Below are 24,519 nucleotides of genomic sequence, written 5' to 3'. Positions count from 1 at the left end.
GTGCTGCCAACTTTGGAAAAAGTCATCCCAATTTACTGTGTTGACTTGGCATTGTACAGAAATGGATAACCATATTGGTCTAGAAATGTTAATTTATTTTTATTTTTATTTTTATTTTTTTCCATGTGTACAGGGGTAACACATCGTACTAAATATGTAAGGTCATATCTACGTGGGTTTGATTACAGTAACTAATAAAGTATTCTCTAAATAATGAAAAAAGGAATAAGATAAGACTATAAGAGCGAGAATCAATTTAAATATGTTCAGGGACCATTTTCATCTCCAGAATTAAGGATTATTTTGATATTACATTATTGCCTTTTCTCTTTTACTTTCCTTTTTAGTTTTATTTAGGATTCCCTATTTTTAATGTTCATACAGAGATTGCTTTAACTGAAATACCGAATAGTTTCTTTGGTGTGAAAAACTACAATAGTACACAGGATCCTAATGAGATAATTAATAATGTGAAATAGGAAGTAAAGGGCTAAAGATGTAGGGAAAGTGGGAAGGGTGGGGGAAAGGTAATAAGGGAGAGGAAAAAAATATGAGAAACTAAAAAAATGGAAGTAAAGTGTTTGTAAATGGGGAGGGGAGGAGGGGTTGAAGGGAGGGCAGGGACAAGGGGAAAAATGAGAATCAAGACCTATTATGTAAAGGTACAGAATCCCAATGATGAATGTAATTGTATTGTATACCTAGATTGTACCAATAACCTCAATAAAAAAAAAAATGCCAGTTCTGATTCTTCAGGCTGTCATAGGCTTAGTCATTCCAATAAGACAGGTACCAAGTAATACAATACATTAAAATTTTTAAAACTAAACAAAAATTCTTTCTTTTAGGGAAAGAGTAATCTTCGCCAATCTTCATGGAGACATTTTAGACACTGTGACATCAAGTGAGAAGGGATTTTTATGGAGACTCCAAAAATTCAGAGGAAAGAAAAAGCCTGAACTATACTAATAGTGCTTTGTTTTCATCTGCTCATTTGTTTTATTTTTCCCTTTTTATAAAGCAACAGTGCTAAAGTACGTAACCAAGCTGTGTAACAGAAGTCTGCTGTTCCAGTACCTTTTCAATGGGTGATTCAATTACAGTTATTTTAAAACTTTTCGGTAATTTTCCTAACTTTTCTTTAACTTGAAATAATTCTAAAATCAAAAAAGAAAACATGTGGGTATACAGAAAGCTTCAATAAACTACACAATTGTTAAGAGGTTAAACAGATTAACCATTATGAACTTACATGTAGCACTAAATATAAGACAGTTTAGTCTGCTAATAATTATCTGGAAAAGGAACACAAATACTAAGAAAGTTTTCATAGGCTCAGACCAATGATTCATAGAACCATAACTAAAAGAACTTTGGAATCATACGAAAAATGTAACATATCCCTGCTACAAACATAATGTCTCACACTTGATAGAAGCAAAGATTTTTCTAATTAATGGCTATTCTGATCAATTTTCCTAATTTCCAAATTTTTATAGAATTAAAAAATTTTAAATGGTTAAGAAAACAAGCTTCCCAAATGTTACTAATACAGGGTTACAAATATCATGCATTGTTCAAGAATATGTCAAGGATATTGTAATGCTCCTCATAATGAGTGAGCAACAAATGACTGATAAAAATCTTTTCATCTTTATGATGACTTTAAAGTTTCTGAGTTCAAATATTCATGAACAAATAACTTCCCCAGAAAGAAAAAATTGTTTCCATTATCCCCTCAAGTCAAGAATGCTGCAGGCTGATTCGAAACACAATTATAAGTTGCCATCTAGTGGATGTTTTATAAAAGTCCGTATTTCATTTACACTTATATCTTGATAAAAATAATCTTTTAAAAAGCTACTCTGCACAAGGCAATAGCTACCTACAATGGCATCTCCTCAGCACTTTCTGATATGAGCTGGTAAGCAAAAAATATTTAAAACACATACACATGCTCTTGTGACTGGTATTTTAAATCTGAAATTGAACCCATGACACCACCACAAAGAATACAGAATAGACCAATTATCTCAGAAGAGGCCCAGAATCCATAAAGTCCCCATAAGCAAGTTCATAAGGAGATCCAATTTAACAAATACGCTCTTATTCACTTCAGCTAGTGCTAGTAAAAGATTAGCATTATTACAGCAGGAAGGTAATTACTGCTACTATTGTTACATGCTATATGAAAATAGGTTCACTTGTTCAGAAGGAACTACATCTGATATTTACAACTCAGCCAGTTTTCCAGTAAGGCCATAAAAGAAGTATCATGTCCCAGAATGTGCACACTGGCACATCCATCATTATGGCAGGAACAGAAGGTATAAAAGTACACAGTAATGCAAACAATGAACATAGTATAAATACATAATCAAGGCAAACTATAAGACTAAGATAGTTAACCAAGTACTTAGAGTATTAGTCTGTACTAATTCATATAACAATACTTTAGTTTTTTTTCAGAAAGAAATCTTTATCTACCAGAATTATCCTAGTCATTGATTCACTATTGTTTGGCTTTGGAAATAGATTTATATATTTTCTTAAAGCTTTTAATTTTCTAGGTATTTTTGGTCTCCCACATTGTAAAACAAAAAATATCAATTTATTTGAAGGACACTTTATTCACTGATGAAAATTTTTTGCTTTGAAAGTTGTCTGCAGCAAAGTGGCTTCCTTAGGAAAATTCTGCGTTTGTTATTGCTGCTCCTGGTGTTGTGCATAATGTACAGGATAATTTGTTTAAGGAGCTACTCTTCTACAAATAAATGAAAGCCTTTATCTTATAAAACTGATATGCACTGCAAATCCAGAACTTGGGTGTCATATTCCCCAATTTATAAACGAGAAGATGATCTGAGTCAGAGGCTAGCTCAAGTTCACCAAGCCAATGACCGGCAGACTTAAGATTAGGTCTCAACATAATACTAGAACTTTCTCTACTATATCACAGGCCTTTTAAATCCCCCAAATAGAAATAAGATGTTCTTACTCAGTTTTTAAGAAATAAAAGTTAGCTCTGACTTCCCTCAAAAACCTGCCTTCTTCACCTCTCCATCACCTCCCAGAGTAAGTGTATAGACACGACACAGTCTTTTCGCTCTGGACCTATTCCAAATTCCAGGCTCTAGAAATTTTGTCTGGGTCTAACAATCAGATTTAGTACAGCTAAAACACGTATTTAACATTTAAATTATAGTTGAAATGTCTTCTTTGTTATTATTTTGGAGTTTATGTTTTACTACTCATAGGACCATATTTTGACACAATAAATACATTAAGTCAAAGTCTGAAAATCTGGATGCAAATGCTGGCCTAGGCAGGGAAATAAAATGGCTAAATTACCTACTTCTAAATCTTAGGTCTGTCCCACCTGCCTCTGGAGATATTCCGCCAACTCTAAACTATTCTAAGGCTGTATTTCTTGAAAACATTCTGCGACAGATTTCATCTCAGCAAAACTTACTAGGCCATTCCTTAACACTACTTCAGTAAAGGCTTTAACAGAAGTCTGAGGAGTGCAGTGGTAGGAACGAAACTAAAAGGGGTTCTTTGTAGGTTACATGTGAATTGCTTTTGAGAAAGTCTCTGTAGACATCTTACTTTGGCTCCTCCTCTATAGAAAATACTCTGGGAGCCTAAGAAAAGCAGCTTTGAAATGTGCAAGTACACAGATTTGTACTGTTGCCGCAAGCCTGCAGCCACTGCCAGAGAAAAGGAGTTAGTCAAAGCGACTCTGCATTGCACTCCTCACTGTCTTCCCTTTACTTGGCAGTGACACACTGGGATCAGTCATCCAGTTAATGTCCAGAGTTCCAAAGTCATTACTGTCCAAAACTTTTAGAATGACATGAGAGCTTAAAATCAATGCAAAGATATTTTATATAACTATTATATGCTTGGAATACTCCGCAAAAAATTAAAAAGACAGTGAGACAGTGACATGGGAATTACAAATTTGTGTGTTAAAATATTCAAACACATCTTGCTAGGTCAAAAGCATTACTGTCTGGGCATGGTAATGTCCACCTATAATCTCAGCACTTAGGGAGGCCAAGGCAGGAGGATCACAAGATCAAGCTAGCCAGGGCCACTTTGCTAGACTCTGTCTCAAGAATTGAAATAAAATTAAATTAAAAGGGCTAGTGCAGCTCAGTACAAAAGCTCTGCATGTAATCCCCAGTATCAGCCCGTGTTGCCCCCAAGCAAATAAAAGGCAAAGTTTTTAATACTAGTTACATAGCCAGAGAATTTTCAGAGATATTTACAAGTTAACAACTCATTTCCAAGCTTCCCTGACTTTTAATGCCAACTTTTCAAAGATTAAAGATGATTTTACCTATAAGGCTCTATTCCTCCCTTGAAAAATATATCATGAGTATTATTGTTTGGGTGAAATTACATCATAAATAAATTTCAATGTATTTTTTTCCTAAATGAGAGTGATTAACAACATTCTGTGGTCATGTCTGTCCATCAACATAAATGAAATTTCTTTCTTTTTTTTTTTTTGTGGTACTGGGGATCGAACTTGGGACCTTGCATTTGTGAGGCAGGCGGAAGAACCAGTAAACTAAATCCCCAGTCCTAAACGAAATATTTAGCTGGACACAGCTCCTCTTTTATATAAATTGTTCTCTGAGTCTTTCACATGAAAAGAAACTTGTACATGTAGAAAAGATACATGTTTGGACTTTACATATATGTATTTCCAATGGCTTTATTTATTTAAAAAGATATTACACAGGTATGTCATGCTGATTTTCAAAGCATTCACAGTAGATAAATATTATCCAGAATAAGTACATTTCTAAGAAAATTTTGAAATAGATCCAACTAATAATCTGTTGTCTCTTATCAACAGCAGTTTATAAAAAGAAGCTGATTACAAGAGAGATGAACTTGCAATCAGTATTTGTTTATTCTCCAACAGACTGGATTTTAACTTTTGCCTGTGCTCTGAATTTTGTGAGAAAAACTAAACAATTGTTAAACAGTAAATAGTGATTCTGGGGGTGGGTACTAAAATAAAAATTGCTATTAAAAATATAAAGGTTTGTTAAAAACATATTAAATGGCCATTTTGTCAGAAGTTGTTTAGCTTTTATATGCAAAATAGGAAAATTCACTATCATACCCTCTAATACACTCCTTGCTATAATCAAACGAGGTTTTGCTACTCTCCAACTCCACATATCAGTTCAATTAGAAATGCTCTCTCAATGATTTATTCTCTTTTCTTCTTCATCAAATATCTGCTAAAAATTTAACGCAAGCCAGGCAGTGGGGGCACATGCCTATAATCTCAGAATTCTGGGAGGCTGAAGCATGATGATAAGCCCAGCCTGGGCAGCCTGGTAATTTATCAAGACTCTGTCTTGGAGTTGAAAAATTTAAAAAAGGGGCTGGGGAGTCTGTGTGTGTCACTCAGGGTTCAATTCCCCAAACCACAAACAAACAGAAATATTCACACACCTCAACAGGAAACTTTTTTCCTTACTGACATGTAACTTGATTTTATATATAAGTTTGAATGGGTTAGAAACTTAATTCCCAATAAGTGTGAGAGGTCTGAGAAGAAAAGGCTATTCCATCCAGAATGGATCAGTGTCAGGAACTGCGAGAGTGGATCCTCGAGAGGTGCGTAGATGGCCCTGCTTGCTCTTTTCAAGCACACATTCTTCCACCCCTCCGCCTGCTAAACTGGGATGACTCAAAGAGAAGGCCCTCCCTTGCCAGACACCAGCATCTCGATAGTAAATTTTCCAGCTTCCAGAAGGTGTGAGAAATAAATTTCTTTTTTTATAAATTACCTAATCTGGTATTGTTATAGCAACACAAAGAGATTGAAAAAAAAAATCATGTCAAAAGTTAGAAATTTCCTCAAAATCCCAAAACTTGTTCAAAGTGGAAAAACTGGGGCTATTACAGAGTGAGCCAACTAGTCACTTTTACATTTTCATTCATCACAGAGAAAGCCTAAGTGACATTTCTAAAAGCAAGTAAAGTTTAGTATTTTTAAAAAGTGAGTCATTAACTCTTCTCACAAAGTATAAAGAAAATTTCACTTCATGAAAACTCACATCAATAAGATGACCTATAGTCTTTCAACATTCCAGATACAAATACCATGCCAGACACCTTAGGAGAAAAAGGCAAAACAGTAAATGAGAACTACAAAGGAATTTGGACCTATGAGAAAATTTATCATACAATCCTAATATATGCCTGGAAAAGTGCCATTAACTTGGCACACTACTCTATAACACAATAAAAAACAGTCCATAGTTCATTGTCTTAGATCTCCTTTAACTTAAAATACTACTTTATATCATGTCTTTGAAGCAGCTGGCCCTACTTATAGTCAAATCCTAACAACACTTACTTTTCAGATTATGATTTGAAGGTAAGAACAATCTTTCTCAAATAATCTGTACTACAAGTTTTATGTAATATAATTAATGAGAAGTAATTTTACACTTCAGGAGCTAATGCAAAGAAATTCTTAAAGTCACACAAGTGAAATTAAGACATCTGCTCTAATTCTCAATTCACCAGTCCAACCATACGATTATATATCATTTGAAAATGATCAAATTATCCAAGTTTCAATACTGACTTTTACCACTACTCAGAATTTTGTGTTTAAGGCTTTCAAATAATCTTTCTGTAGCTATTACCAGTAAAAGTTTTAAAGATTTCAAGAAGAAAAGGATCTCAAAAAATAAAATTAAAAATTAACCTGCATTTCAAAGTATAGTATTTATTATTTTAGTGCTCTATTCCATCTTGAATATTTGGTTATGCTGGGCACTTAACACTCTTATCACTCTCTAAATATTTACAGCAGTGGTCTCTCTCATTCTGCAGTTCTATATGGATCTAATAAAACATGTGAATAGTTTTACACTGTTATATTCAATTTTACAGTTCCTAAAAGTCTTTTGGACCATCATTCTCAATATGTTTCTAGCCTTGTACATTTTATTCTTTGAATTGATTTTCTTTGGTGAACTACAACATTCATTGTTTGTCACTAAGCTATACACATACACATGTGCATAATAACAATCCTTTTCTTATCTAGTGAATAATATTGAGATATTATTCAATGCTGACATGACAGGTCAATGCTGATATAGAGATTCAGTGTTTCTCTTTGAGGAAAAAAAAATCAAAAGAAATACTAAGCTTTGTTACTTAAGATCTCTTTTAAGTCTCAACAGTGTTTAGGATTAAATCTGTCCAAATTTTAACTTAAGAAATCTACTACATGTGGATTTCAAGACTTCATTTATAGACCAAATCCCTTATTACAGGAGCCAGAATTTAATCTGAATGTTTATTTTGATTTTGTTATATTACCCAAAATTAAAGAACTTTTGTTGGGCTACTACACACTCAGCTGAGTCAATGAACATATTTCAGACAGCTGCTTCTTGTTTATGAACCTAAAACTATTTTTGCTGAAGGAAATGGAAGTTGTAAAAGAAGAAATAAAAAGAAAAAAAATTGAATCAAAATATGTTCAGCAAACTGGCATCCATTTAACACATTTCATGATGAAACTGACATTCCTCAATTATCCACATTTTGAGGAAATTATTAAGGAGGAAATTATTAAGGAAGAAATGACAAATTATAAAAAGAAAAAAACTATTATCAATTAAAGCAGAAAATAAACAAAACAAAACAAAAAACAACAAATACTACCAAAATGCCTTTTACAAAAGAATAAAGAGGTGGAAGGTAGAGAAGTTGGTGCTGGCAGCAGGCAATTCACTGGGTGGTGCTATCTACTTCTCCAGATCTCCACCACCTTTTATGTATGATATTGTTAAAACTGCAAAATCAAATGGGTATGGTGGCACACACTCATAATCCCAGCACTCTTAGAGGCTGTGGCTGGGAGACGGGAGGATCACAAGTTCTACCTCATCTGGGCAATTTAATGACTAACTTAGCAAGAACCAGTCTCTAAATAACATAAAAAAAGGGCTGGGGATGAAATTCAGTGCAAAGGCCTTGGGTTCAATCCCCAGTACCAAAAAAATGCAAAATAACTGTTAGTCATTAAAAGAATGACACAAAGATCATCATATCATTTTTCAAAAGCTACACTGTATTAATTCATTCAAGTTTATTAACAATGTTGTACTGGCAAAGCAAATATTATAATAAATATTTTTAGTGAATTTAGAAATGAGAAAATTAACTAAAATTCTTATTAAATTTCTGGTTTATTCCACAATTTTTGTTCTTGGAAACTGAGACAATAGCTTCAACTCTTACACAGTAATACTCCCCCTCCCCAACTCTTTATCCTGTTTCACTTTCCAGTTTCAGTTATCCTAGGTCAGCGATGGTAAATCTTTAGAGACTGAGTGCCAAACTACAACCCAAAACCCACCTATTTATTGCAAAGTGCCAACACTGCAATTAAATCTGAATATTGAGCTTTAGTTTAGAAAAAAACTCATATATCAACATCTTTTTTCTCAAAAGAAAACAGTAACACACATGCCACAGGTTCATCTTCACTGTCCTAGGTTAACTGGAGTCTAACAATATATAATAGAAAACTCCAGAAATAAACAACTTGTCAGTTTTAAGTTGAACATCAATGTAGCAAGCTGAAATTTTACACCATTCTGTCCCACCTGTGCTGCAGTATGACTCACTTTTTTGTCCAATGTATCCACACTGAAAATGTTGCCTGCCTGAAAGTCACTTTGTAGCCATTCTGATTTGCAGATTGATTATCATACTATTAGAGTTCTTGTATTCAAGAAACTCTTATTTAATAATGGTCCCAATGCCTAAAATAGTGATGTTAGCAATGTGAATATGCCAGAGAGAAGTTTTAGAGTGTCTCCTTTAAGTGAAAATATCATAGTTCTCAACCTATAAGAAGCAAGAAAAAAAAATCATACATTGAGTATCTGTGAAATTGTTGAGAAAGAAAAAACAGGCAATTTTTCTACTGTATCTCAAAATGCAAAACTTTATACATTAAGCTTTATCATATGTATGTAGGAATAGGGAAAAATCATAGATCAACATAAGGTTTGGTATTATCTACAGTTTCAGGTATTCACTAGGGATCTTGAAACACATTTCCTGAAAATAAGGTGAAGACTACTGAATACTAAAATAACTATTTGGTAAACAATATAATCTCTTACTGTATGCTTTAAATTGATATAAAATATATCATCAACCAAAATTTTAACTGCCATTTTCTTTTCATTATCAGAGGAGCATTTTTTTAAACGCTGTGATTGAAAAACTATTAAACCTAAACAGCCAAGATTAAAATATGTATATAAGAATAAGAATGAATACAATACTAATTTGGATTCATTTAATAATTCCCAAGAAAGTAACAGATGACAAATGATAAAACATGATCTGTTTTCCCTTTCCACACTCCGTGAGTCATAGCAGGGGCACAAAAACTTGGTCATCAAACAAGTCTGAGCTGCCTTCAAGTTTTGACCTCTACAACTTGTCTAACTGAGGACCGCTGTTCATTCATCTACAAAGGTAGGCAGGTCCCTACTTCACAGGAGAGAAGGTGGAAAGAGACAACAAATGTGAAAACACCTTTTGTAGACTGTTTGGTTTATTTTGTCTTAAATATTTACTTTTAAAATGTGTATTTCCTTACTTCTCTCAGCACCAATTTACCCTAAAAGATGACTGCAGTAACTTCTAAGTGAACATTTTATTGTTTAAATATGAAGACTCATGTTTTGAAAGCTTGGTCCAGAATACAGCAGTGTTCAGAGGTGAGGACCAGAAAGGTGATTGGATCATTAGGGCACGATCCTCACCAATGGATTAATCACAGCTTAATGGGCTTCTAGAAGGTGGCCCCTAGTTGGAGAAAGTAGGTCAGTGGAGAGGTTATGTGCTGTACCGATCCCTTTCTTTGTGGTTCTTTCCACCTGTTTCCTGGCTGTCAAGAGGTGAACAACTCTCCTCTGCTGTGAGCTTCTACCATATTTCTGCCTTACAGCCAGCCAAACATGGACTGATACTCTGAAACTGAGTCAAAATAATCTTGATTCTTTTAAGATGTGTGTGTATACACACACACACATATGTATGTATATATATCAGGTATTTTGTCCCAGCAACAAAACAATAATACACAAACTAACAATTACCAGATTTATTTAGTTATTCCTTGAGCTTTTCATTTCCTGAATTTAAAATGTTCAGTGGCATTTAGTCTACTCCTAAATTTCAATTCCTTAGATTAGTATTCTACATCTTTCATCTTTTTGTGGCTTGTCACTTCACCAACAACACACATTAAAAATTTGGCCTCAAATTTCCTTTGCCTTTGCTACACCCCATCCCTATTCTATTCTACATTTCTTAATGTCTTATACCACAAGTGATAAACTGCCTTGAGATCCCCTTCTATTATAGCCTCATTAGGTAAATCTGTGATTTTTTTTTTACACTCCTACAGTATTTCTACTCCAGATAATCCACAACATCGTGAGTAGCTATTCAATTACAGTGAGTCGAAGACATCAAGTCCCCACTCACAATTACTGATTTAACTCCTGTAAGTTAAACTTTCCCATGGGTCCTCCTTTCTACAACTGTGAATGCAGGAGAGGGGTGGAGAAGGGTAGGTATCACTTATTGTTTTTTGAAGTCTCTACAAAAGCATAAAGTAAGAAAAAAGAAAACATAGCTCTATCACAATTTCACCAACTATGCTAAGTACAAAGAATAAAAGCATCAGAACTGCTGCATAGAAACTGTCTTAGAAGCCATTTAAAAGCAAATAATTTCAAAGAAATCAATCAGTCTCCAGCATATTTTTAAAAACTTGAAAGAAAAAGAGACATACTGAAATCAATCCTTGATTAAGCTCCAATAAACCTGAAGAAAGGCTGTCTTGACGAGCTTTAATCCCAAAAGAAGAACTGAGTGGATGACCAATTCCTTTCAGTAAAAATCAGGCCCATAACTGCCTTGACACTGAGATCTAGACATTCTCTGACTAGAGTTCTAGAGCACTAACTGCCTTAAGTCACAGATTACTAAGTGATAAAATGTTATCCCCATGTTTACTGGGTAGCTCAAAGCTCACAGAAAAACACTTCCCCCTACACAGTTAAAGCATGCATCTGCAGGGGCTGTCTGTGTAAGGGTTAAATACCAACAAATAATTGTAAAAATGATAGGAAGCACAGCCAAGGTTCCTCTAAACTCAAAACAGACCTTACCCTAAGGGCAATGATAAGATCATTCAAACAAGACATGGTGCCTGGTGAACACAGGGAAAGGAAGGGAAGTGTCCCTCCACTGTGCATGAAAGAAACACACTTTTTTTGTTTTTTGTTTTTTTTTTTGGTACTGGGGATAGAACTTGGGTCCTTGTGCTTGCAAGGCAGGCGGCAGAACCACTGAGCTAAATCCCTGGCCCCTGGAAACACACATTCGAGGCAAAATTTTGTAGGAGAAAACAGTTGGGCACATACACAGAAGAAAACCCTATTCAGTGATCTTTTTTTAATACACTGCTAGCTTTCTGGGAGTAAGAATTCCTCAAAACAAATACTGCAACAATATTAAGGTGCATTGGTTCTATTTTCTATTCTTTTTTTTTCTTTTTAATTGAGTTTATTGGTACATTTTAGGGATACAATACAGTTACATTCATCATTGGGATCTTGTACCTCTGCATGACAGGTCTTGGTTCTCATGTTTTACCCTTGTCCCTGCCCTCCCTTCACCCCTTCTCCCCTCCCCATTTACAAACACTTTATTTCCTTTTTTTCATTTTCTCACATTTTTTCTTTTCCCTTATTACCCTTCCTCTACCCATCCCACCTTCCCTACACCTTTAGACCTTTTCTTCCCATTTCACAATGTCAGTCATCTCATTAGGAACTTATGTACTATGAATAAACTATTTTCTATTCTTTAAAAAAAAAAAAAAAAAGAAACTCAGCAGAGCCGGGCGTGGTGGTGCACACCTGTAATCCCAGCACTGAGAAGGCAGAGGCAGGAGGACTGCTTGGAGTTCGAGACCAGCCTGGGCTCTACAGTGAGTTCCAGGACAGTCTGAACTACATAGTGAGACCCTGTCTCAAAAAAAAAAAAAGAAAAAAGAAAAAAGAAAGAAAGAATAGCTCAGCAACTTAGTTTTTAGATTTAATAAAACTGTAGTCTTTTTAGAAATATCAATTTTATACCTAAGCTAATGTGTAGAATATATATTAGCAAATTAACTTCAGGAAAACATTTATTGCTTACTTCTATTTTCTCAAAATTTACAGACCTACCTGAACATTTTACTACTTTCATATTCATGTATGAAGTTTTAGATAAAATGAATATTGTCACTCCAACAACACTTAAATTTGAATGAAGCTATATGAAAAAATTTGAATAAAATGTTTTTAATATACAGATAAATCTATTTTGGCATAATTATCTGAATAATTGTAGAAACATCAACTTTTAGCTTACTTTTATATTATCACTAGCTTTGCTGTATAAGAGATGTAAACTGTAAGTTAAACATATATTCAAAATTTCTTAATTTATCATTTAAAAAGTTTTCCAGGTTAAGCAATTTGAATGAAGAATATAAATGTATTTCTAGCTTCCTCAGAAATAAAATTCTATATCATGTTGATTAACTTTTCTGCTATATTTAAGGACACTATATTTTTAGTTTTAATAGTTGCTTCATTTAAATCAAAATATATAGCTTTCTTTCAGAAAAACATTAAATGAAGAATTGAAATTAATTGAATGTTGTATGTTTGGTGAAACACTTTGAAGCCTGACTAAATTAATAAAATACTAAATAAATTAATACTACAAAAGAAACTTTTATCACTGATAATTTAGAAGTACTAATGTGAATAATGACCAGGTTAACCCTTTTACATTAATCAAAGAGACAATTTCTAGAGTAGCTGGAGGAATCATTCTCCTATCAGTAAAGTTTTCATGTCAGGTAATTTTTCTCCTTTTCCTCTTATAAAGCATAATAACACGTTTTGCTTTTCATATCCCTCAGGAATAAGAGTAATCTGTTCTTCTCGAGATAAGATGATACTAACAAACTCTTTAAAGAATTAAACATTTAGTGTAATATGGGGTCTCAGAGATTTGTCAAGTAAGCAGTTAGGTGGTGTTATGGTTTAGATGTGGAATGTGGAGTTTTTGGAAGGGGACTAGATCAAGAGGGTGCTACAGCTGACTTTCTGTTAGGAGGTGGGGCCTGGTGAGAGGTAGGGGCTGAGGGCGTGACCTTGGGTATGTTGTATTATTGTCTCCAGCTCCTCCTCCTCTATCTGCTTTCTGGCTGCCATGACTCAAGTGAGCAGCTGTCTTCTGCCCGTCCCTTCTACTAGGCCCTTCCTGCCTTGGAGCTGGTCAAGTATGGACTGAAAACATAAGCCAAATATAAACCTCTCCATCTTTAAGTTGTTGCTGTCAGGTATTTTGTCCAGCATGAGAAAGTGACTAAGGCAGATGAGGTGAATTGTCAGTCTGGCTTCTTATTCTTATAGCCACAAAGCCCAGCGAATCTCAGATGCCTTCAGTTTATGAAGGTTTAGAAGTGGGAAGTCAACAATTAGGCTTTAAATACTAAGTAGTTTATGACTTTAAAAAATCTAAGATGACTTAAAATTCCAAATCTGATTCAGAATTAAGTGATTATTAGAAATAAACCCTTCATTTAAAAAGGGTTCCTTTTTTTTCCATTTTTTTTTTAACTACAAAATTCTTCTGTATCACTTTCCTTAGCCTAAAATTTGTCAGACTTGACATATCAGTAAGTTAGCATATCAGTAACACCATGAGATTAGATTATTTTGGGTCCCTTAATAAAGGTCACAAAGAACATATCTGACTCTGGCTAAGGCAATCCCTCTGGCCAGGACCCTCAGGAGTGATGGAGCTGTGATTTCTATCTAGAGTTAAGATAGAATTGTATTCTCTACCTTTTGCATCCTGATCTGACCCCTTTTTTATCTTTGGTGCAGAGTTCAAAGGCATTCACAAAATGAAGCCTGGGCAAGTCATACATTAGGAAATATGTCATGTGAGAATACAAGGAGTCAAATAACCCTGTAAAGTGTGGTAGAGCTATGATGGGAGTCCCTGCAATAACAATGGAAAGACTAAATGAAGACAGTAAGGAAAAAAAAAAATCAGGCCCTCACTGGCCACTCATCTGGAAGTTAAGAGTTCCTAGCAGAGGCACCAGAAAGAAAGGACAGTTCACCTCTAGCACCAGATAAAGCAAATCCCTTGAAACTTCAAGGAAAAGCCCAACACACAAAAATCAACACTGCTTCAAAGATGATACTGGAGTATGAGAAAACACATGGGGTTAAGCTGTAATTCAAACAACAAAGAGTATAACAAGCTGCTCTGGTCACAGCTGTAGGGTCAGCGAAGAGAAGAAACAAGAGGGCAGAACCTAAGCTTTGTACTGAACAATGTCAAAGTTGCCCAATGAATGAGACTGAGATAAAGTCCTTTATTGTGCATCCTTCAAGATAAATGTATTCTTTATCTAGAACAAATTATCCTTAAATAACAGAGAGGAAGCAAAGTTCAATGTATGCCCTATTTGCTATGGTCATGGGAGACAATACTGCGACACAATTATATGGACTTAAAGTCAATTAAAGTACATTAATTCAGTCACTGGTAGTGGTGCCCAAATAGAGAGAAACTAGTTTTCATTTAATTAAGAAAACAGAATACAAAATGTTGGAGTCAAAAAAAATCTTACAGATCACTGATGTACCACTTTCATTTCACTAAAAAGCAGAGTGAAGCTCAAGAAGTGATCTGCTTATGGTTCAATAAAACCACTTGCTAGTAGAACTATTTGTGATACTCCTTTTTGTGCCCAGTGCTTTTGGAAAATTACTGTTGCTGAGGAGAGCAAGGGCAACAGGGCTTACTGCATATATGTCTTTCTGTCTGTTTCAGTAAGCATCTATTAAATAGTTAAATACTAAGCTATAAGCTAGATCCTACTATCTTTCCCTCGAAAAGCACAGAAAATGGATGTACTGGATACTGGCAACAAGCTTGACAACACACAAAATATTAAGATCTATCAGTTAAAATTATGGACTCCCAAAATACCCACTATGAGGTGAGAAGGAACTTTTGATATTAAAATTGGAACAAAGAAAATATACAAGTATGATAAGCTAACAAAAGAATTATTGGCTAAGACAAAAGCAGTGAAGGACAGAAAGGGGCAAAGAGTGGCAATACAACTTGAGTCAGGTACTCAAGCTTTTATAGCTTTTGCAATGCAGAAGAAAACGTAGGCTGATCTAATCACTGCAGCTTTCAAACTGTCCTCTGTGGGTCACCCTTTCTCTATCTCAACTTGGCTTAAGGGGGAAAGTACTAATCAGTAAAAGATGTGTACATATCTGTGCTCAAACAGTCTTTTGAAATTAGAAAGCTGACCATTTCAACTTATCATAAGGGAACACTGTATTAGTATGATAGTTTTCTGGAGTAAAAGACAACAAACATATCTAGCTATTTCAGGATGTCTAGACTTAACTGGGTTTAAGAAAAAGTGTGAATGATGTCTGGGAAACATAGAGAAATAAAAGCAGTTGCTGTAAAGAATAAAACTAACTTTAAAAAATGAGGGTCATCCAGGTTATTATTGAGATCATGACGCAGGTAATTTAAAAAATCTTTTCTGCTTTTAAATTTCTGCCCAGACTCAGTAATATTCACAGAGGACCATTCATAAAGGAATGATAAATATATTAAACAGAAATTTAATAATTTTAAATAACTATAAGAGAAAGAGAGAGGGAACACAACACTGCTGATGGCCGTATAAAATGTATTATCTTGTGGCAAATGAGGCTAGGCATACTTTTGATGTAGCAGCTCTACTCTTGAGCACATAGCCTAGATAAATAACATGTAGACAGAGAGGGTATATACAGGACTATAAGAATTTATACTCTGAAGCTTATTTCTAGTAACACACACACACACACACACACACACAGAGCAACAGCCTACATAGCCATCAAAAGGAAAGTAAATTGTGGTATTTTCATACAATGAAGTACTAAAAACAACTTCAATCACAAATGAATTATAAGTATAAGCAGAGATGACTCAAAAGATGTGATGCTGAGCAAAAAGAAACTGGGGTTGTAAGAAAAACATAAAAAGTATTATATTATTTATACGTAATTCAATAGGAAGCAAAGTTTAATGCAGGGAGTAAACAAATGAAAAAACTATAAAGAAAAACCAACAGTAATAAGCTCACTATTCATAAGTGGTAAGGGGGTCAAGGGAGGTGCTGAGTCTGGCGTGGGCACACAGTGAACTACAAAGATATGAAGTTAGTGGTTGGTACTCAGTTATTCATGTTAATATTCTTTATACCTTAGCACACATTATAAACATTCCTTGTACATGCAGCATTTTCTAAATACTATGGGGTTCCTTCTATTTTACAAGACTGCCAGAAATAACCTTGTATTTAACAAATTATTTCAAAGGTATTTCTAAGTATCTGCAAGTAACAAGTACCTAGAATGGATTCGGAACTTAATAAAGTTCATTCCTTGAATTCACACAACTCTTTGAGATAAACATTTTCATCCTTAGTTTACATATGAGGGAACTAACTCCATGTCGGTAAATATATTACTCAGTGTTAGTGTTACACAGCTAGAAGCACTGGGATTCCATCCTTAGCAAGCTGTGATATCAAACTCTGAAAACCATGGTGCATTTACAAGGTAGAAGTAGTAAAAATACAACAACAAAAATAAATTTCCAACACAAATACTAAGGTTATATAACAGTTACTATTTTAAGTCATCTTAGCATTTAAAATCTTCTAATACTTAATATTAATTCTGTCACAATACTTCATTACTTCATAAGCATAATTTACCTTTAAATTCTATACAATATTCTTAACTGGCAACAGATACCAGTTATGTTTATAGAACATTCCAAGTTGCACGTACTTCTCATTCATCTTTCTAATACTGGAAGCTTAAAGAAAGTTAGGTGTGAAAAGGCTGAAACTTGGCACTCTAATCTCACTACCCTGACTGTACTCCTAACCAGGGTTTCACTCACAGGCAAGTGAACAGGCCAAAGCCCCACAGAAATTACTCACTTCCGCTCTCTCTTTCCTCATCTCCCTCCAACTGTATTTCAAAACCTAATTTTAAAAACGCAAGAAACTTACCTCCTGGCTTTTGTACTCCATTAACCCTGGTCCTTTCTACATATATACAGCACAACTCTATAACATTTTTGTCACCTTTAAATTTTTTGTTATTTTCATTTGCCTATGTATCCAGCCTGCAAAAGCTACTGAGGAGAATATACAAAGTTTATTCCTTCTGCGTTGGGCCCTAATTCATTCTCTTGCCTCAAAGTGAACTGTACTCTGTAACAGCACTTTATTAATGCTGATTGACTTACTACAGTGGAACAATTCGCCTCTGGTATTTCTCAATATCCCAGTGAATCCTCCACATCTACAACATGCTGGAGTTGATACGAGGTACTGCTAGAGGCTTGGGGTGCTCCTGTGGGTGCCTGGGACAAGAAAAACACAGAGAGAGACCAAAGACAGTCAGGAGAAACACACAGAGAGAAAACATGGAAATAACCAGAGGATAGAAATAGAGCTGACAGGAGTATAAGAGTCAGGACTTACAGAGATTAAGCAGCCAAGAAAACTCAGAGACAAAGAGGACATTTGCAATCTTGGGTTTTGGTTTTGAAACCACATTTTTTTAGTACTGTACATATTTTAGATACCCTCATATTAGATTTATGATATAATCAACAATTCTAATATGATTATTGCTCAAGTTTTCCTGAACTTATATCTACTAAAATGTATCTTTACCGGGCTTTGTTTTTGAAGATATGTACAGAGACACACACAACTGTCAAAACAACCAGTTGTAAACAAAGACTTTTGTTTGTTTTTGTTTGTTTGTTTTTGAGACAGGGTCTCACTATGTAGTTGAGACTGACTTGGAACTCACTATGTAGCCCAAGCTGGTCTTGAACTCATGGCAATCCTCCTGCCTCAGCCTCCCAAGCGCTGAGATTACAGGCCTGCGCCACCACGCCCGGCCAACAAAGACTTTTTAATGGCAATTTTAAAACTGTGTCACAGAATTAAGTAACTTGCTCAAGGTGCAAATAAATAAATGATAACCAGAGCCTCAAATCTTCTGATCCATTGCCTTTCATGATATCCTATGTCGTCCCTATTAGATATGAATATAAGATAACTTAACTTTTTATAAATTCAAATTGCCCATAGTTCAGGATAAAATTTTTCTGAACTACTTGTTAGTAGAATATTTTAAAATGAATAAATAGATCAGAAAATATATCAGATGATAAAAAAATTTAGAATAGAAATTAAGTAAACAATCAGTAGAACAAATTTTAACATTTAAAAAAGGAATTGGAGGTAATTTGTTTTAACAACTTTACAATTTCAAAATTTTGATCTAACACATTTGAGCTGGCCAGAAAAATGAAAATATCTTCTACCTCTCAAGGAGTTCTCAGAGGTAAGTACCAGTAAAGAACTGGTCTCAAAGTTACTTGCTCTCTTGTGTCTCACCTGCTATCTATATTGCAATCCCATTTTAGTGCACTCAATAAAGTAGAAATGATTTAATGCACCACTCTTTGTAAGCATTAGTACTTTCTCTTGAGGGATACTTACACTCTTGTAAATAATCATGCCCTTTTGGAAGCAATCAATGTAATTGCCAGAAAAGCTCCTTTGATACAAGTGCAAAGCATGTTATTGGATTTCACAGCAAGACAAGACAATAAGAATGCAGAGAAATTTCTACTCAATTGTGCATCGATACTTTCCATCACGTTCTGCAATTTTTAAATCAGAAAATTTCAAATATGGCTCAAAGTACAGAACTGTTCTGCCCTCTAGTGACGGATACATTTTGTTAACTATAGTAATTTGGAATTTAAAAAAAACCAAACTACATGATGGCTGCTTTTTCATTCTTTGAGTAGTGAAAACGGAGTCCTGTTCAACTTTTATGGCATGATATGTGGTATGAACACTTTGTGGTATGAACACAGTACAGAAGAGATACTAGAGAGTTTAATAATTTCTTTTAATTGGCATGCCCCAACTAAATATTGCAAACAGCAAGTCTTTTTAATTTGTTTCGATCTTTACATTTTTATATTCCTTTCAGTTGCTGTGTTACAAATTTCTTAATAAATCCAAAATTTCTTAATAAATCCTACATTGGTCACTTCTATTACTTTGGAATCTTGGGTATTAATATGAGTGCCACCGGATATACTGTACATAGATGAATGATTTTCTATCAATTATAACAGAACAAAAATTATTTAATCCAGAACTATGCTGAATACAACTAACCCTTAATTATTCAAATGGCATTTTAGGATTTTCCTCAATTTCAGTGTAGGAAATTCACTGTCATATCACCAATATGTGTGGAAACAATCAAGTTTGTCAGTTAAGACATTATTATATACTGATTTACTCTAGTACTTCAATGAAGTGCACTTGCTTGTCATGATGAAATGTCTCTCTTAATTTAAATAAAGGCATATATTTGTGCATATAACCTAAAAGGACACCCAAACATGAGAAGATCATCTACAAGCAGTACGAGATTGTAGTTAGGAACAGGTGACTGCCAGTTTGAATTCCAGCTTTATAAGTTATTAGAAATATAACCTGAAGCAAATTATTTAACCTTTCTATGCTTTTGTTCCCCCATCTAAAAAAAGAGGAATAAAAAGAGGCCTTACCAATAGTAATGTGTTATATCTTGATAAGTATTTGGGTTACACTGGTATATGCATTTATCAAAACTCTTAAGATTTGTGCATTTCATGAAAAGTAGGTTTTACATAAGAAAACATACATATGTAAATGTCAAAATCTAGTTTATTATATACATGCTGAAGTACTTAGAGGATATGTAGTGATGCCTATAGTTTATTTTCATCTTCATCAAAACTTAACATGAAATCACAAGGAACAGATAAATGACAGATATATAATAAATATAGTAAAATGTTAATGCCAAATCTAGGTGGTAGGTATATGAGTTTCTTAAGAAAAATGCTGAAGAAAAATGGACCTACTTCTCATCAGGTTGATATAAAGATTAAATATAAAGAACAGTGAGTACCTGATTTAATCAATAATGGCATATGGCAATAAGCTTATTTCAGAAAATGAAAAAGTGATCTATTCTTCCCACGATGCTAGAAAAGAGGCAGTAATGAGGCACTGAGTTCCCACAGTGGGGTGAAAGCTGCTTATAGGTGTTACAGCTCAAATTTTAAATAAATCATAAAACTGCAAAGGCCATGTAAAATAGCTGGATTTAAACCTCATCTTATTTTTTTTAATCAAGAAGCTCAGACAATTTATTTAAATGTTCTGAGCGTCATTTCTTTCATATATAAATTAATAATAATGGGTACATATACTAAGGGTCATTGCAAATATTAGGATAAAAATATATCATACATACATGCATGCATTCATGCAACCATTCATAGATACATATACAAAAAAGAAATAAGCAAAATGTAAATAACAGTGGTAACGTTCATCATGACCATTATTACTATCCAGGACTGAGTCTTGTACATCTTCACCACCATTCTATGCAGATTGAAAAAAGTGTGGCTATACCTAGGCTACATTCTTAGCCTAGAAATTGCACATGCAGGTGGCCCAGCTCCTCTAAAGAGCTTTCTGAAGGATCTTTATTAAAAGATAAAGTACACTTACATAAAGTACCATGGCACTTGGTGTAAGAGAAGAGTTGGTCACAAGGAGAAACTCATTATTCATCTCTACATAATGCCAATTATAATAAATATAAGTCCTATGGGTGAAGCATTTAGGAAGTAGGCTTGCTGATGACATTTTAAAGGGAGTCATTTCAGTGCATTTGAGAAAAATGGTATTATTACCTGGATAAGCTTTGATTTGAAACAGCTGGAGGTAGCATACTTCAAGAAAAGAATACAGTATTACAACTATATTTATAGATAATGAATCCTATGCTTCCAGGAATGGATTTGTGAATCATTTTAGATTACTCCATGAAGACAGTGACTAAACAGAGTTCCAGCTAAAGAGAACCAAGAATGTGGCCCCGAAAGAAGGAATACTGGAAACAATTCATAATATGATTTCTACCTTGAGTACTCTGAAAACTGATTTTGCCAAATGCATCACTAACCTAAAGACTTTTTTAGGTATCTTGATGTCTCTCACTTTTAGCATCAGCATTACTGATGGTGCAACTCTTCCCTGCCTTCCATGGCAGTATACATGCTACTTTTCCCACCAGCAATCTGATTGTTTTTCTTTCCTTCAGATTTTATTTATCAACTAGCTAGGTTTTTGTCAAAAATTTTATTCTTAGGTGTGTTAATCACTTTCACCAGTTTTCAGTGTTTTGGCTCTATCTCTTCCTTCAGTTATCCAACCTACATTCAGTCCAAATTTCTTCTATACTCGTCTCAAATTTATTACTATATCCTAAATATAATCACATAGATATCTCTCCAGCCCATCCCAAAATTCAGCCATCCCCAAATAAGTTCTGTTGCTGCTGCTTACTTCTTTTTTGTTTTTTTGTTGTTCTTTTCAGACAGGGTCTTACTATTAATTAAGATTGGCCTTGAACTCACTATGTAGTCCAGGCTGTCCTCAAACTCAAAACAATCCTCCTACCTCAGCTCTCAAGTACTATGATTACAGGATGCACCACCACACCCGGCTACTGCCCTACTTCTGATAATAGCATTAGCACTTTTCTACATATACCTAAATCAAAAGCCTATCTTTGATTCCTATTCAACAACTTCTATTATTTGTTTGCTTCTAATTGTTCTACACTTCCAAAAGTCTATTGCTAATATCAGTAGATTAGTAGTTTTAAAAGTGGTTCAAGCACTACATACCTGAAATCCACATTTTTTGAGAAGCAAACTCAAAGCTAAATTTACAACAATAAGATACATGTACAGAGGCTAAATAGTAGTAGGCATCAAATGCTTCAGGAAATCTTCAACAAAGTCCTTTAAATATCCATTCATTTTTGCCCTGTGAATTGGTAAAGTCCTTACTTGATTTTGTGAGTTGAGTACCTCCATCCAAACATTTTAGGTAGCTCTCCCAATAGTGCCATTTATAAATTCTCAACACCCTATCAGAAGAATGAATGTGGTATTTCTTCATACCTAGGAATAGTGAAAAAGCTCCCTAGACTAACTTTTTCAATGTCTACCTTTTTTCCTTTTCAGTAGGTCATCTGCCTGGGGAGGGCAAGAATAAGCTCACCCTGATACTTAAAGACCCCCTTACATTTGTCTTTTCACTAGTTTCCCAGTTCACATCCCATTCAACTCACCAAAAGAACGTATTTCAATGTTCCAGACTTCTATATTTCCTCTTCATTGTAGTTTTCCTTGCTATCCATAAGTAAGACTTCCTCAGAACTTTTGTTTTTTTGGCAGTGCTACGGACAAAACCAAAGTTCTCAAGTATGTTAAACAAGCACTGTATCTATAACCCCCTTCCTCAGAAATTTTAATATTGAGCAGATGATTTAGGTTTAGACATGGGTTCTTTTTTGTTGCTGCTGTTAAATTAAATATATACACATATATATATTACAGTAAAAGTCACAATACCATTAATCCTCCTCAAAACAACCCCCCAATTTCAAATACACTTAACCTACTGTCCTTGCTATTTTTTTCTAAAAAAATTTTTTATTAGTGTAGTATGTTTGCAATGCATAAAACCATGGGTGCTTCTGGCTGTACATGATTTTGAAAGATCACCCTCCAGCTCAATCAAAAACTAATCCATTTAAGAGTCTTTTACAAGGAAACTTGCAAATTTCTGCCTTTCTGATTAATCTCCAGGAAGCAAAAGTAAGCATATTATGCAGATGAAAATCTAGATGCAAATAAGGATATTTACAAGCATTATGAAGTAAAAGTTCTAAAGTATTTTTTCAGAGGTACATTATATACTGTAGTGTATAAAATATGCTATTACAATGGAAATAATCAGTAAAAAATTCTATAATTTTGATGATTAAGTAAAAACTCATAAAAAAGCAGCAGGACTGGGACACCTTTACTATCAATAAGATATATTATAATAGCTCTAGAAGAAAGAGTTATCTTGTATTCTCTAAAAAGTGAAACTCAAAGTGAATAATAAAGAAAGGCAACACTCATCATTTTAGCAGAAACAACTAAACTATCAAACCTGAAAAACTGTATCATTCATTTCAATGTTCATTTTACCAAATGAAGTGAAAGATGCTCTGTATTCTACCATCCTTCAAATGGCCTGACAAAATAACTGCTACAGGAAGAGATTTAGGATTTATGGGGTTTTGATAGTGGCTGCTGATTTCTATTTTTTCGTTATTGACACTTTTATAATATACCTGTTTTGATGATTTGGTAATTCTAAAAATGGTAACCATATCACTGGTATTCAAAAACTCTAGTGAGTGCATGGCAAGTTTCATGGACATGTTCGTCTAAGTGGTGCTCGGCTGGATAGACGGTATGTACTACTTTACACAAGCACCTCTCATTTTGTAGGTTTTACTGTGTCTCTCATTTGTCAATTCTTCATTGTAATTTGTGCAGCATAATTTATTGGAATAATACTCACCACATAAATGGCATATAAGCCATATAAGCCTGTTCCTGAGTTGAGGATGTAGTTCAGTGGTCAAATGCTCATTTATGGTGCACGAGGACCTGGTTTCAATCCCCAGCACTGAAAGAACCAGTTCCTCTGGATCTGGTTGGCTCTCAGGAATGCTGTGCAAGTCTAAGTGCCTATGGTAAAGCTGAATACTTTAAACGCTCCCTGAAATGGAATTCTTTTGCCATGAGGAGATACTTGGTAATAAGTAGCTTTGTAGTGAATGTTAAGGAACAATAAAATAATTACATAATTCATCTATTTTTTTAAAGATTACTTAATATAGGCCTACACCAGTGTTAGAGGAACTGCAGAGTTAGAGGAGCAGGTTAGAGAATCAAGACTTGTCATGTAGAGGTACAAGATCCCAACAATGACTGTAACTGTACTGTATCCCTAAAATGTACCAATAAACTCAATTAAAGCTAAAAGTCAATACAAAACCAAAATGCAATGTTATCAACTTCATAAATCACACTGAATACAAAGAAAACCTAAAAATACTTTCCAGAATAAAACACCTAAAAGTGGACTTCAGTCAACCTTTCTAGTACATATCAACTCACTCCAGATACTACCCTAGATTTCTTAAAGCTCCAATTTGCCTCTCTTTAAAGCTCAAAACCTTCATGTAGGCTCTACCCAGAAAGTCCCCCATAAAGCTAGAGAATCATTTGCTTGAAAGCTAACAA

General features: G+C 34.4%; 1 protein-coding gene across 12 annotated transcripts in view; it reads right to left on the bottom strand.

Annotated features, from left to right (window-relative positions):
* Bbx (BBX high mobility group box domain containing) overlaps positions 1 to 24,519 on the bottom strand; it is a 263,754-nt gene that overhangs the window by 122,208 nt on the left and 117,027 nt on the right. For 7 of the 12 annotated variants that reach the window (XM_033768113.1, XM_010630160.3, XM_033768116.1 and 4 more), the window contains 2 exons: positions 22,503 to 22,610; positions 17,509 to 17,625 (listed from right to left, as the gene is read on the bottom strand). The exons of 2 other annotated variants lie outside the window; for them this stretch is intronic. The gene's annotated coding sequence lies outside the window, so the exon portion shown is untranslated. The remainder of the gene's footprint in view (positions 1 to 17,508; positions 17,626 to 22,502; positions 22,611 to 24,519) is intronic. 3 more of the 12 variants (XM_010630162.3, XM_010630167.3, XM_010630166.3) reach the window with 2 other exon arrangements.

The sequence above is a fragment of the Fukomys damarensis genome, unplaced genomic scaffold (assembly GCF_012274545.1).
Source record: "Fukomys damarensis isolate Sample0158 unplaced genomic scaffold, DMR_v1.0_HiC HiC_scaffold_24, whole genome shotgun sequence".
Classification (NCBI taxonomy): Eukaryota; Metazoa; Chordata; class Mammalia; order Rodentia; family Bathyergidae; genus Fukomys; species Fukomys damarensis.
The sequence above is the reverse complement of the archived record's forward strand: the minus strand, read 5'-3'. Positions and strand labels throughout refer to the sequence as shown.